Genomic DNA, 14,153 nt, shown 5'->3' on the forward strand with positions numbered 1-14,153 from the left:
AATGATGGCAATACTATACAAAGCACAAAAGGAGAGAAATCTCACAGAGTTGTCACATATTGTACCAGAACAGAATAGGCCCAAGAATAGTCTCAAAGCCATTTTTGGGACAACTTCGTTTGGCATTCAGATCTCCAAGTATAATGAGTTCATCATGCAGTGGAACAGATTGTGTCACTGCTGTTAGCAGCTGATAGAATTCATCTTTATTCATCCTCATTGGGAGCACAGGCTACAGTGGTGGAAAGTTGTCCCTGGTGATACATCAACCAGGTATATAGCAGTGGATCAGAAATAGCGTGCCACATTTTGAATGTTTTATTAAAGGCTGGAGGGAGTGTGGCTGGTTCCTCCAGAATACAGCAAACTTGCATCTCCCACAGAATGTTGACCATTCTTCACGAGTTTCACTTGGGGTTATCTCAGCAACAGCAACATGGTGTTTTTGAGCTCTTGGACTAATGAAACCTGATATCTGACCTCAGTTAGGAGTAGAACAATCCAGATAGCAAATTGGGTGGACTTTCTCAAATCAGTTGTGGACACTATAGGCATTATGGAGTCTGGTCTAAAGCATGGACCATGTTTTATCAGATAACCCTTGATTCACTCTGTCTCCTTGCGGAGACAAGGTGAGTGAGGTAATATATTTTATTGGACCAACTTCTGTTGATGAGAAAGACAAGCTTTTGAGCTTCTTCTTCTGAAGAGCTCTGTATAGCTCAAAAGCTTGTCCCGCATCTCTCTTCTTGGGCAGGGGAGATGTTGTTCGGGGACATTAGCCCCCTTCCAAGAATCCCTTCTGCCTGAGGCAGATGGTTCTGAGGTTGTAGTTCATCCACCTTCCCCCATCATAGGGGGAATATTTTCCATTTCTCCACTGGGTCTGCTTTTGGCCTTCACTCATAACCCTGAGCCCGAGACGTTCTCAGATGCTACTGACTGGAGCCTGATGGAACCAAGGCTCACGTTGGTGGGGGCAGTCACACTCTGAAGCAGTGTAGCAAATACTGCTGCCCTGCCTGCTACCCTTAGCTTAGAAAGGAAGGCTAAGAGTTTAAAACCAGAACTCTGTGTGCAGTCCAGAGTCTGAGGGATTGGTGACAAACAGAGAAGGGAACAGACCACCCCTGTGCCTGCCCATTCAGCCATCTAAAATGCTTGTGCCAGCACAGCCCAGGATCACAGTGGTGCTTTAGAGTCTGGCCAGTGGGGTAGAGAGGCGTAGAAAAGAAGGAGAAAGTAGTGCTGATGGCACAGGTTTAAGATCCTTAGCTGGTGCAAAGTGGCATAGCCCCATTGTCTTCAATAGCACTTAGGGTGACCATATGTGCCGATTTCACAGGGCTAGTCCTGATATTCGGAGCTCTATCTTATATAGGCACCTATCTCCCCTTCCCTCCCACCCCCGTTCCAATTTTTCACACTTATTATCTGGTCACCCTAATAGCCCTAATCTGGCTTACGCCAGCTGAGGATCTGGCCCCTAGGGATCCTATTCGCTTTTATTTAGTAGCATTTGTTATGCCTTATAGGTTGCAGTTAAGGAGAGGTCCCCCACCCAACCTCTCACTGGCCTCTGCCTTACACCCCTCCTGCTTCCTGAGAAAGATGTTGGAATGAAACCCAGGGACTTGAAGTGGCTAAACAAACAGTTGTATTCGATTCATCTCAGGATGGGGCTGGTGGGAAATAAGAGTGGGGTTTCTTGCCAAACCCATGATGTGTATGCTCTTTCCATCTGGGAACATTGAGTCATGAAAGGAAATAAAAGCTGTTACATTTCTTAGTGATGAAAAAAACGAGCCCTGGTCTCTCTCTCTCTCTCTCTCTCTCTCTCTCTCACACACACACACACACACACACACACACACACACACACACACACACTCTCTCTCTCTCTCTCTCCCCCCCCCCCCGCAGCTCTGCAGTGAGCACTTTCCCTGGGATAGGTTACAAAACCTGGCTCTCCACAATAGACACATGATTTACTTCAGCTGAAAAGCATAAGGCTTCACCTTGGATGAGCTTTCTCCTCCCAGCCCCTGATCTCAGAAAAGGTTTCCTTTTGATTTTACAGCTCATATTATTTATTTATTTGCTGCTGTTTGAATCCCTCTGAGAACAGCTTGCAAATCTGATTCCTATTTGGTCGAGTTGCCGGATGGAAATCTCTCTGCTGAGTTGTCCAAGGTACGCTCGGTAGAAACCAGATAGTTGAAAATGCTTACAATGTCTCCCACTCTTTCTTCCCCATGCCAAGTGGAAGGCAGAAGTGCAGACTAGCAGTAGCAACAAAAGGAACAGGCAACTGGAAAAATATGTCTGAAGACTAGAGGAAAATTACCATGTGTTTGGGCCTGGTTCTCCTCCTCCGCCTGGCCCCTTGGATTGTCATTTACAAAGTGGGTGGGAAATGCCCCCAAACTAGAATGGCCTCACATTACAATCACTTTGCAAAGATGTCAGTAGCAATGCAACCTGATGGGCCAATGAAGCATCATAGAATCATAGAAGATTAGGGTTGGAAGAGACCTCAGGAGGTCATCTAGTCCAACCCCCTGCTCAAAGCAGGACCAACACCAACTAAATCATCCCAGCCAAGGCTTTGTCAAGCCTGACTTAAAAAACCTCTAAGGAAGGAGATTACACCACCTCGCTAGGTAACCCACACCAGTGCTTCACCTCCTCCTAGTGAAATAGTGTTTCCTAATAGTCAACCTAGGCCTCCCCCACTGTAACTTGAAACCATTACTCCTTGTTCTGCCATCTGCCACCACTGAGAACAGTCAAGCTTCATCCTCTTTGGAACCCCCCTTCGGGTAGTTGAAAGTTACTATCAAATCCCACCTCACTCTTCTCTTCTGCAGACTAAATAACCCCAATCCCCTCAGCCTCTCCTTGTAAATCATCTGCCCCAGCCCCCTAATCATTTTTGTTGTCCTCTGCTGGATTCTCCAATTTGTCCACATCCTTTCTGTAGTGAGGGGGCCAAAACTGGATGCAATACTCCAGACTCCACATGGTGCAACTAGGGAGCAGGACTCTCTAGTGACAGTATTTGGCTAAAAGTATGACCTTATCTGGCACGGTTAACTGTACTTCAAGCAGCTGGTTGAAAACCAACTACAGTATGTTACCTGGTGGATTTCACCATGGAGTGGACGGCCAAACCAAAACTCTGTGCAGCAGGTAAGCCCAACCGTGGAGGCTACTTTTAGGGTGAGTGGGATTCACCACTACACTGATCCAGTCTCCCTAGCACACATGCAAATGATGTGGAGGGGCTGCTGCATCCCATAGCCTGGAGTAGTGGCCACAGCAGGGGCGGCTCTAGGCACCAGCAAAGCAAGCAGGTGCTTGGGGCAGCCCATTTGCAGGGGCGGCAGGGATCCAGCATGGGAGCTGAGAACCAACAGGGGGCCCTGGGAGCGGTAGTTCTTTGGTTAGCTCCCTGCCTATACAGCCAGCCCTGGAGCAGGGAAAGAACTACATTTCCCAGCATTCCTTGGCCGCTATCAACAGGAAAGGAAGGGGGAGGGAGTGAGGTAGCTGAAACCTCATGCTGCAGCTTGCTGTGAATGTAGAGCTGGCTGCTAGAGCAGGGTGGCACTGTGAATGGGCAACAAGTGTGCCCAAGGCGTAGGCGGCTTTGGCCCAGATATCCCCTTCAGAAGACATCCCCAGACTGCATTAGGGATACTGGTGTGACCTCACTTTGTAGCCCCCAAAGAAGGAATTGGGTGGACTAAATGGACAGTGCCCCTCTCTATCTGAAGCCTAGAAAGGCAGGTATGTGGATCCCACTAGAATTTAAAATGAAAAGTAAGGGAGAGGAGGCTCTACTGGACCTGGGCAGCTTTAGATACAGTACCAGGCACTTAGGAGGATTTCCACTTCTGAGCCATGGAAGCAGAAATTGACTTTTCCTTTCCAGATGTGGCTAATATTCAGAAAGGGAATCTAGCACCTGCCTTCCAGATTTGAACACCTCAAAATTCAGGAGTGCTTAAGCTCAGTTTGGGCAGCTGTTACTTCATTTCTCCCAAATCAAATATACTGATCCACTGTAACTTGCTGTAGAAAAAGTAGGATAAAATTGAGCACAAAATGCTTCCTGGTGGTTTTTAGGACTGGAATTGCTATTTTCAACAGCCATTGCCTTTTTTAATTTAGTTTTATTTGTTTAAAAGGAAGACAGTGATATTGCATTGGCAAATTCCCCATAGAAACAAAGAGTGGAACAAAAGAATAATAAAGGCACCGTAGCTTTTCCTCATTTATGGAGGACAGACTTATAATATGCATCCAGAAATCCTCCAATCACACAAGCTGAAAATTGTTCCACTTTACTGTAACCATATGGGAACCAATCCTGTCTGTGTTCTGTGCACACCTAAAATTCCTGCTCAATGACCCATCCTGGGAGCAAGTTACCAGTGACCCAGGGCTGGGGCAGAAGGAGGGTACAGTTGGCGGGGGAGAGCCCAGGGCTGGGTCGGCGGGGGAGGAGGCCCAGAGCTGGGGTGGCAGGGGTGTGTGGGGGAGGAGGCTCAGAGCTGGGGCAGCAGAGGGATGCGGGGAGTAGCCCAGGGCTGAAGTGGGGGGCAGCCAAACATTTTTTTTGCATGGGGCAGCAAAAAACCTAGAGCCGACCCTGGGCCACAGGAAGCCAACCTCTGCCCCTGCCTCAGACTGTGAGGACAGATCTCGCATCCCTGCCTTTTCACTTCACTTGTAAAAAAGCTGATTACTTGAGCTGCATGTAGGTGAAGTGAATTTCATCCTTATGCATGGTCCGAATGCATCAAAAGAAGTCAGCATGTAGTGAACGTTGGCAGTGATGTATGGGTCAGTGTGAACCGGGTCTTGGTTCGTTTTATTGTGGTGGTGGTTTCACCAATAACACAGGCACGTTCTTGGCCTTCATACTCTACCCTGACCTCCGTGGGCCATATTGTCAGCCAGTCAAGATTAATTAGGGCAGAACTTGGATGCTGCTTCAGACAGTCATGTTGGTGATTCAGCAAGGAGCACTCTGTCCTCTGATTCAGTTCTCAAGCAATGCCTCCTGTGGTGGTGGTGCTCACATCGGCAAAGCGCCCCCTCTTTCAGATGAGAGGCATAACTGAGGTTCTGACTATTTGTGATCATTAAAATCCCATTCAACTTTTTGCAGGTGTAAGAAGCGTTAGGTCCAGTGTCATGTTTGAATTCTGCCTGGGTAGCTAAATTCTGCTCATCTAAACTCCCCCTGTAATTTCAGTTGGATCTGATAGTCTTTGCTTTCCCACATAGCATGCTGTGTGCAGCTGGGGAAAGGATTATTGCTTCTCAATGGGGGCGTCTGAATGTAATGAAATTGAAATGATCCCTGTACGTAGATTTTCAGAGCCAGGGTGCTCTGTTGCAATGGGAATTGGGCTAAGAGCCATGAACTTCTGAGTTATAATCCCAGAACTGCTGTCAGTTTGCTCTATGGCCTTTGACAAACTACTGAACTTCTTTTCTGTTTCTTTATCTGTAAAATGAGGAGAATTATCATTATAGTACCTACCATTCTTTGGGTGTTTGGGGGACAAGTTGATATTTGTTGTAATCCTTTACAAGATGTAAAGCACTATATGTGCTAAGTATTCTTACTGGTTTGTAAAATTTATTGAGCACTTTGGGATCTTCGGATGAGAAGCACTGTATAAATATCACTTATTCTTATTCTTATTCCTAGAAAATGGCCAGTACAGAAGTAGCAATTTATATGGGAATATATGAAATGTGAGATCTACAGGATAGTGCCAGCATCTGTTACCACTTAGGCGCTCAACCCACATATAATCCTAGCAGTTCTAGCGTGGAGAGTTGCATGAAGGAGTTGAGTTGAGGTTAGAAAATTGTGGCAATCTCTGAGCCAAGACATTCTGATGCTGAATAAACTATATACCCTTTGCCTGGTAAAGCACGAGAGGGAGGCTTTGAAAAGTGAGCAGGGATTTTGGGTCTCCAATATGAGACACCTTAAAAGGCCCTGATTTTCACAGGACCCTTTTAGTGTGGCCAATTTAAGAAACCTTAATTATTGGCTACCTCTGAACACCTTGAGCTAATTACTCACTAATGGAGATGCACAAAGATCTTGCTGATTTTGTTGGAACCTTGCATGCCCCTGCAGAAGTAAGCAGCACTGTATGTGTACGTAATGGTAAAGTTTTCCGAGTCAAGTACTGAAGCTCTATACTGCCTGGAAGCCGTAAAAGTTACCTCAAACCTTCTGATTTCACAGTATGGTAAATCCATTAAAGTGAAGTGTTTGGCTCTGCATGCGTCTTCCGTTCTACTTGTGGATGAACAGTATAATGAGGTGCCAGCTTCTCCGCCTGGGGAGAAGTAGATAACCTTCTTTGAGGCCCGCTGAGTAACATTTCCAGCCAGCTTCTTCAAAATGAAGGTGACACAATCCTTTGCCCAGAAAGCTGATTTCCAAATACCATGGCAGCGTCTGGTTAACGGCCCATGTTTCCTAACAAGTTGGCTGAGACTCTCAGATGAGTTCATTGTCACTCTCAATCTCTTCCAGCCCTTCCCACAGGGAAAGAGGAGCAGCAGCAGTCTCAAAGAGAATAGGGCAGGGCAAACGGTTTAGTGAAGGGTGTCTCCTGAGTAGGGTTGGGATCAACGTTCCCTCCAATGGCTTGTTTCTGTGAGCAGAACTGTTAGACGTGCCAGTGCTAATGTAACACATGTGGGGGATCTGTGTGTGGAGTTCTCAGTGATATCTATAGCAGTGCTGCTTGAATCGGGGGCTGCGTGTAGCCATACGTGTGATGTTTATGGGTGATCAGAAGATCTTCTCCCCCCTTGCCTATGTGTGTGGGGTCTCTTCTCCCCTCTTTCTCTGTGCACCTCATTCTCACGGTGTGTTTTGCCAATTGTTCGCTCTCCCTGTGTCTATGGAGATAAATGCTTCTCCAGATTCTTCCCTTCCCGCCCCAGACGTGGGTCCCAATGCATCTCATCATGAGGCTGTGGTTGCTAAGTGCTCCCTGCAGCACTGCCACGCTGCTTAAACTCAGGCAGCACCTGGGGGTGTAAATCACAAGGTGCCCCAGGCCCAGACAGGAACAATGAGGCGCACACCTGCAACTGGTGTTCCACTTGCTTTGCCTGAGCATCAGTGACTAGGGAGGAAGGGTGACCAAATGGTTAGGAGGCTATTTTACAACTCAGGAGACTTGCATTCAGTTCCCTGTTTTGCAACAGACTTCCTGTGTGGCATTGGGCAAGTCACTTCGTCTCCCTGTGCCTCAGTTCCCCATCTGTACAACAGGGATAACATCCCTGTCCTACATCACCAGGGGGTTGTGAGGATAAATACACAGTAAGGTTCCTTGGACCTCGGGGCCAGGGTGCCCCCTTCAGCGGGGTGGGTCAGTCTGGTCTCCTGGTTTGCAGTCAAGCCACTGGGCAAGTGGTAGCTCCGGTCTCCTGTACAGGGGTAAGCAGATAAGCAGATGATGGCTCAGGTCCCCTGCCTGAGGGCTAAACAGAGTAATGGTCAAGGGCTCCGGCTTGTGGGATGGAGGCTGGGCATCCCAACAGTCTGTGGCACAGGCCTCCTGGCCTAGAGGTTAACGTTCATCCAGCCCTGAGTGCAGAACCAGGGCTAGGAGAACCTTCCTTTCCAGGATACAGGCTAAAGCAAATCATGTCTAGAGATGGGCAACATATTTCAGATGAATATTTTGTTTGCCAAAATACACTGGTTCAGTTCAAATAAAAACTATTTTGGGTCACATCTGGTGAAAAGTTTGGGCTGAAAAAAAATCTTAAAAAAAAAGAAAGAAGAAAAAAGGGGTGAGGGAGGGTCAGATCCATTTGTTTTGACATTCCCTAAGATAAGCCTTTTGACTTTTCATTTTGAAATAACATTTCAATTTGAAATTTAGCTAGATTTAATTTTTTGAGAGAAAGGGCAAAAATCTGAAAAGGAAACAAAAGAACATTGTTTCAGATCGAACAAAACTTTTGCGGGGATTTTTGTTTTGTAAAAAGAAACAGAGAAACATCCATTTTGGTCAACCCACAGCGAGTTTTTTGTTTGTTTGTTTGTTTTTGTTTGTTTTGGGGTTTTTTTGGTCATATTTTCTAGTTCACCCAGCAAACTGAAAAATCAAGTATTTGCTCAGCTCTAACCATGTTTTAGACTTGGCTCTTTAAAGGTACAGTACCCCAAAATAATAAGAAGGAAATGTTCGTTCTCGTGTCTTAGTCAATTACAGTGGTGGATTTAGAGTTAGTGGGGCCCTGTTCGCAGCTTCATTTTCAGGCCTTGCCTCCCTCAGGACCCAGCCAAGAAAAAGAACATTCTCTCTGTTCTCCACCCCACATTTTTCATTCTTTTTGCTTCATCCTTATCCTATACTATAAGTAATGGGAAGTAAATGAAAATAAAGTGAGGCACCTTGATTGAGCAGTTGGTTAAGGTATGCGGGTTGGGCTCTGGGAGGGAGTTTGGGTGTGGGCTTTGGGTTGGGGCAGGGGGTTGGGGTGCGGGAAGAGGGCAGGGGGCAGTGTGGCTCCCAAAGCGACTGGTAGATAGGTGGGGGAGCAGAGGATCTCCACGCACCGCTGCCCACAGGCACCACTCCCACAGCTCCTATTGACTGCAGTTCCCGGCCAATGGGAGCTGCGGAGTTGGCTCTCGGGGCGGGGACAGTGTGCAGAGATCTACATTCTGCCAGGGGCTGCAGGGACTTGCTGGCTGCTTCCAGGAGTGGCACAGCATGGAGGGAGGGAGGCACAGTGGGCAGGGAGCCGCCTTAGCTCTGATGCTGGACGTCTCTGTGCGCCCTTTATGGGGAGGTGGGTAGCAGGTCTCCATACGCTGCCTGGGGTTGGGGCAGGGTGCAGAGCTGCCTCCCTCATGCCAAGGGCTTGCAGAGACGTGCCAGTAGCTGGCCTCTTCTGGAAGCGGCATGGGGCCACTGGTCACGGCATGCACGCAGTCTGCCTGCCTGAGCCCTGCTGTGCCGCCAGCCAGGATTCGGAGGAAGGTTGTCAGATGAGATTTGTCCTGCATTTTGGGGGCCCCCTGTCACTGGGGGCCCTGTGCCACTGCACGGTTTGTTTCATGGTAAACCCGCTCCTGGTCAAATACCATTTCTTTCAGTTTCACATATGAGAAAATTAAATCAGAGTTCTGACATTGTTCAGTTAGCACTTCACTTGATGCTTTCACTTGAAACCAAGTCCACTGGGGTCAGAAAGCAATACTTCCAACTAGAGTTGTTCAAAAATCATGGCTTTGGCTTAAAAAATCATGAGATTTTTTAAAAAAGAGAGTACATTTTGAGTTCTTTTCTTTGTCTTCTGGTTTTTGAACCTTTGGGGGCCTTTGGTTCACATTTTCAGGCTTCACTTAGAAACATTAAAAAAAAAAATCTAAGATTCTCACAAATCCCGGACGCTGGGGCTTTAAGAAAACATCAGGAGCTGTGAGAGTTGGAAACACTGAGGTTATCTGTGTGTAGTAAAGGTTAGTTTTTTCCTGCCCTGTCCACTATTCCAAATTTTCACTTACATTAGATATCACTCAGTGGTAGCTCAAAAAACACATGGAATATTTGGTCCACTTAGCAAGTTGTATCCAGAATTTAAGAGGCAAAGGGACTATTTGTCTTGGCTGACTACTGTTGAAAATTTAAGCCTTATACAGCCAACGGCACCTTCTGATGTGCCCCCAAATGATAAACCCACCTAAAGGGGCTGAAAGAAAGGATTAAATGCAAAATAAGCTTAGGAAAGACATTACTGTGCTGGGGAAAGATTTCTTATGAGCATACGCTACCCTTGAGCCAAGCACAAGACATATTGATATGGCCGTTCGGTATCTCTGGGGCAGATCCTCGGCTGGTGTAAATTGCTGTAGCTGTATTGATCAACTGGGGGTCTGCCCCTCTGTAGTTTCTTAGTGATGAAGTCTGCTGTCAGCTGCAACTGTTATGTTAAAACCATTCCTCAGGTGCAATTAATGTAGCTGTGTCAGATCCACTGCCTCTTATTCCTTTGTTTGGAATCCAAAGGTGTGTCCCACTACAGCTGTGCCGCTGGAAGGGCTCCTGTGCGGTCACTCTTTGTCAATGGGAGCGATTCTCCAGCCGGCCTAATTAAACCACCCCCAGTGAGCAGTGGTTGGCAGGAGATGCTCTTCAATGGGCTTTGGATCAAGTGCAGAATTGGTTATCCCTAGTGTTTCCTCAGCTGCAGGGCGAGGTTGCTCATTCTTGGTGATTTTTCATCAGGATCAATCAGGTGGGTGTGAGGAACGAGCCTTAATGACTGTTAACGAAGAGTCTGGCACTTTCACCAAAATGCTTCTGCCATAAAGGCCAATTTACTGATGTGGCCTTTCACAATTTCCCCCTTTTTTCACTTTATGTGACACAGAGCACTGTGGCAGACTGATGGCTTTTGGGAATGAGCTAGGAAAGGGTGATTTTAATGAGTACCTCAAATCCCACCCTAACATGTCCACAAACTTAGAGCCAGATTCTTCCACCCTTCCTCCCATTGGACAGCAGTGCCATCCATTGCTACTCAGCAGTGCCATCCATCTCATGGAGTAAAGTGCTACTCAGCATAAGTAAGGGTGGCAGGGTTCCAGCTTGGAGTCTGTCATGTGGATACACACCCCAGTCAAGTATCAGAGGGGTAGCCGTGTTAGTCTGGATCTGTAAAAGCAGCAAAGAGTCCTGTGGCACCTTATAGACTAACAAACGTATTGGAGCATGAGCTTTCGTGGCTGAATACCCACTTCGTCGGATGCATGCACACACCCCAGTCAGTCTACTTCTCCCTGCTCATCCTACACTCATAGGCTTTAAGGTCAGAAGGGACCATTAGGATCATCTAGTCTGACCTCCTGCATAATGCAGGCCACAGAATCTCACCCATCCACTTCTATAACAAACCCCTAACATATGTCTGAGTTATTGAAATCCTCAAATTGTGGTTTGAAGACCTCAAGCTGCAGAAAATCCTCCAGCAAGTGACCTGTGCCCCATGCTGCAGAGGAAGGTGAAAAACCTCCAGGGCCTCTGCCAATCTGCCCTGGAGGAAAATTCCTTCTCGACCCCAAATATGGCGATCAGTTAAACCCTGAGCATGTGGGCAAGACTCACCAGCCAACACCCAGGAAAGAATTCTCTGTAGTAACTCAGATCCCATCCCATCACAGACCACTCGGCATACTTACCTGCTGATAATCAAAGATCAATTGCCAAATTAATTGCCAAAATTAGGCTATCCCATCATACCATCCCCTCCATAAACTTATCAAGCTTAGTCTTAAAGCCAGTTATGTCTTTTGCCCCCACTACTCCCCTTGGAAGGCTGTTCCAGAACTTCACTCCTCTAATGGTTAGAAACTTTCATCTAATTTCAAGTCTAAACTTTCTAGTGTCCAGTTTATATCCATTTGTTCTTGTGTCCACATTGGTACTAAGCTTAAATAATTCCTCTCCCTCCCTAATATTTATTCCTCTGATATATTTATAAAGAGCAATCGTATCCCCCTTCAACCTTCTTTTGGTTAGGCTAAACAAGCCAAGCTCTTTGAATCTCCTTTCATAAGACAGGTTTTCCATTCCTCGGATCATCCTAGTAGCCCATCTCTGAACCTGTTCCAGTTTGAATTCATCCTTCTTAAACATGGGAGACCAGAACTGCACACAATATTCCAGATGAGGTCTCATCAGTGCCTTGTATAATGGCACTAACACCTCCGTATCTTTTCTGGAAATACCTCACCTGATGCATCCTAAAACTGCATTAGCTTTTTTAACAGCCATATCACATTGGTGGCTCATAGTCATCCTGTGATCAACCAATACTCCGAGGTCCTTCTCCTCCTCTATTACTTCCAACTGATGCATCCCCAATTTATAACTAAAATTATTGTTATTAATCCCTAAATGCATGACCTTGCACTTTTCACTATTATATATCCTCCCCACCGTGAACCCTGCCTTTATTGAAAATGTGAGCACACATTAGCTGCAGCTAGGCAGAGAGATCTTTGGGTTGGGCTTCATAACATTTTCCAGGTTATCAAGAAATGTTACCAATTTTGATGAAGAAAACAAATCAATGCTTCCATCCAGTGTCTCTGCGCCATTTCACCCTGTGGGATTTTGCAGTTATTCTATCAGGTATATGGGTACTTTTTAATGTTAAACCAGAAAGGCTTTTACCCCCCTGATTTCAGTTGTGCAATGACAAAATCAGGTCTGGTTCCAGATTTTCAAAAATGACTAGTGATTTTAAGTGCCTCAATATTTGGGTGTGTAACATAAAACGGGCCTGACTGTAATAGATTTATAGACCAGAAGGGACCATTAAATCATCTCCTCTGACCTCCTGTATACTGCAGGCTGGAGAATTTTACCCAGGAAAACAAATTCTGTTCTGGACAACTGTAACAAATTCCACATTATGCTCCAGTAGTTGGGTTTGAACCAAGAGCCTTCAGAGAGTGGTCATAGACTTTAATGTCGGAAGGGGCCACCATGATCATCTAGTCTAAGAGTTTTCAAACTGAGGGTCATGAGATTATTACATGATGGTTGCGAGCTGTCAGTCTCCACCTCTAAACCTTGCTTTGCCTCCAGCATTTATAATAGTGTCAAATATAAAAAATGTGTTTATAATTTATGGCGGGAGGGTCGCACTCAGAGGTTTGCTGTGTGAAAAGGGGTCACCAATACAAAAGTTTGAGAACCACTGATAGTCTGACCTCCTGCACATTTCAGGTCACAGAACCTCACTCACTCACTTCTGTAATAGGCTCGTAACCTCTGGCAGAGTTACTGATGTCCTGAAATCATGATTTAAATACTTCAAGTTACAGAGAATCCACCATTTACACCTGCAAATGACCTGGGCCCCATGCTGCAGAGGACAGCAGGAAAAAAACCTTGGGTCTCTGCCAATCGGACATGGGGAAAATTCTTTCTCAACCCTAGATATGGCGATCAGTTAAAATCTGAGCATGTGGGCAAGACTCACCAGCCTGAGACCTGGGAAAGAATTCGCTGCAGTAACTCAGAACCCTTCCCATCTAGTGTCCCATCACCAGACAGTGGAGATATTTGCTTCTAGCAATTGCAGATCGGCTACATATCTTTGTGGGCAATTTCATCATATCATCCCCTCCATAAACTTATCAAGCTCAGTCTTAAAGCCATTTAGATGGTTTTGCCCCCACTGCTCCCCTTGGAAGGCTGTTTCAAAACTTCATTCCTCTGATGGTTGAAAACCTTTGTCTAATTTCAAGCCTAAACTTGTTGGTGGCCAGTTTATAGCCGTTTGTTCTTGTACTCCCATTGGAGCTTAACTTAAGTAACTCTTCTCCCTCCCTGGTATTTATCCTCAGATGTATTTACAGAGAATCTTTCCAGAAAAAATCGAGTGCATCTACCTGGGCCCCCAGATTCCTAGTAATTTATTAAAACTTCGGGCTTAACTATTAGGTCATAAAATGAGCATCAATGTCCTTAAAAGTAGGTAGATGAATTACAGTGGCTAGCGTGGAAGAGAGGCAGATTGAGATGTATTCATGTTCTTATTCCTCTGACTGTGAGGGAAATACAGGGTCCTGCTCCAAGTGCGAAGAGTGATAAATAAGGGAATCCCCTTACAACCACTGTGGTGAAAATGACCTAGCTCATACACAACATTTCTCATCAGCTGGAGAGCTCAACGTTCTTTACAGAAGTGTCTCTGCCTCATCCTTTCATGTCACCATATTGGTACAGGTTCATATTCCCAGTCTCATTCTTTGAATGCACTGCGTGTGACGAAGCAAATTAGAGTTATGATTTAAAGGGCTGGAAGGCAGTGTGGTCAGGAGAGCTGGGCAGTGGGAGGTCCTTAGTTCTAATCCTGTCTCTGCCACGGAATGCTATGCTGCTTTGGGTAAGTGTCTTCCCTTTTCGGTATGTTTCCCCCTCTGTGATGTGGGAATGATATGATTGGCCCACTTGTCTCAGAGGATGTGTTGAGAAAATGAACTACTTGATAGTTGTTCAATGCACTGAACAGGAAAGAGATTTAGATGCCTATTGCCCATGAAAATGAACAGGAATTGCAAATGAATA

The sequence above is a fragment of the Gopherus flavomarginatus genome, chromosome 10 (genome assembly GCF_025201925.1).
Source record: "Gopherus flavomarginatus isolate rGopFla2 chromosome 10, rGopFla2.mat.asm, whole genome shotgun sequence".
NCBI lineage: Eukaryota > Metazoa > Chordata > Testudines > Testudinidae > Gopherus > Gopherus flavomarginatus.